This window comes from Choristoneura fumiferana, chromosome 12 (assembly GCF_025370935.1).
Source record: "Choristoneura fumiferana chromosome 12, NRCan_CFum_1, whole genome shotgun sequence".
Classification (NCBI taxonomy): Eukaryota; Metazoa; Arthropoda; class Insecta; order Lepidoptera; family Tortricidae; genus Choristoneura; species Choristoneura fumiferana.
Window position 1 is genome coordinate 2,229,027 of NC_133483.1, and position 2,106 is coordinate 2,231,132.

Consider the following 2,106-nt stretch of genomic DNA (forward strand, 5'->3'; position numbering starts at 1 on the left):
TAGGGTGGGCCGTTAATGTATGAAAAAAATTTTTTTTTGAATTCTGCTACGCAAGACATGTCAAAATTTGCGGCTTGTAATGCTGATTTTAACGATATGATTTATTTTTAAGAATTTTAATGTCTTGAGCCCTCTACCAGCTCTCAAAAAATCGACTTTTACCGATTTTTGCACTAGTTTTGAGTAGGTTACTGCTATGACTAATGATGCAAAAGAGAATATTTTTGTTTCTAGTAAATAAATAAAAGTATGTTTTATCAGAAAAACGTTACATTTTATTATACTTTTTAAGAAAAAATACGAAAATGAATGCAATAAAACAACATAATTAGCAGAATTTCGTTAGTTTTGGAGACCCCTGAAATCTTTTTTTGAATCAAATTTGGGCATCAGGGTACGAGATTTCAATGTATTCTTAATTAATCCATCCCTGGCCTGTTCTCCTATAACACTTTTAGAGGCTTCAGTCACTAATTTAACAGTTCTTTCAACCGCTTGAGTGTGGCAAGGGTATTCGCACGGCGGAATCACATTAGTTTGTACCATTGTTTGCAGGGTTTCATTGCTATATTGTGAAAGCACTGGCGGAGGAGTAATAAGAATATATTGCCAGTCTAATAAACCAGTGTAATCTGCAGCTAAAAAGTTAATTTGCGGTGGCTGGAAAATTCGGATCCTTTTATTTACATTGGTTGAAGTTCTTGCTTGAATAATCCTCTCGACTGCAAGTTGCTGAACATTATTTCTTGGGTCATATAACATTGCCAGTAACAGGTTTTCGGGATGTCCAAAGAAAGCGTTTCTTTGTATTACTGGGTCAATAACGTTTTTTACGTTTTCTGGAAGGCCCCTAGAAAGTTTTATCATGTTAAATAGATGCAGCGATCCGTCTTTCAATGTAGGCTTAGCCTTTATCGAGAACCAAACAGGGGCATAAACCGACATGATATATTCCACCATAGTTTTTAAATTCTTCGATGGTCTGCTAGTACTGACGTACAGTCTCAGTACACGGTTTGCGAAGGTAAGCCATCTTGAATGTGCCATTTTCCCAGGTTGGCGATTTGCTAAATCCGGTGTACAAATACCTGACGCTACTGCTTGGCAAATTTCATATAGATATTTTTGATCAGTGCTCAGCTCATTTATAATTTCGTCTTCTATATTAGGCATATTTCCGGCAACTGGTTGATACGCAGTAACATTCATTTTCTCGCAAAGCGGAAGTTGTTTTCCAATAGGCCCCGAAAACTCACGCGGACCAGTTGTTGACCCGTCTAGTTTTGCGAAAAGGTGTCTCAGTGGCAATTCATTCGCATGGAGCAAGCATACGGCCCATTGCATTGGCCTTCCTAATTGCCTTTCAAGGTACTGAATAGCACCACCTTTCCAGCCAGTGTTTGTGGCAGTGCCGTCACAGCCAACACATTTAATGCCTTCAGTGTTATACTGTTTCGCGATTAAAAAATCTGTTATTGACGATGCAATGCCTAATCCTGTCCCCTTATCTGGTGTGGTATGACCCAAGTATTGTGCACCCGGTTCCGATAAAATAGATATATGTTCTTCAAGTATTTCTTTACGATGAATTCGTGACCCTTTCGTTTCTGATAATAAAGTTTTATCCTTTCTTCCGTCAAAGTAAATACTTTCTGGTGTAATACTGCTCGATTCTTCTTGTGTTTCCAATCTTGATTTGCTAATTTCCCTACGAATTTTATTTTTATCAATTATTAAGTTCCTGTTTTGTCTTGTAACTAATCCAACATCTACTAAAACTGCTGTGGTGAGAGCTGCAGCATTTCGTGATGACAGGCGGTAGCGATCGCATAAGGTCGCAACAGTTGGAAGTGAGACCTGGTTGTAATTCTTCTGTAGATCAGCGAGGACAGTTGCAGTGTCATTATGAGGATCGGTGTTCGATTCATCAGTGTTCCTTGGGTCCTTTCGCTGAGCTCGACTAGTCACTGGCTTTGGCGAAGATACATTATTGTCGGTTGAACTTTGGGCTTGTTTTTCTTTTCTAAACATTTTATTTTGAATTTTCTGTGTCTCTATCTTATCTGTATTGCCAATAATCATTTTTCTCTCACATCTTTGATCCAC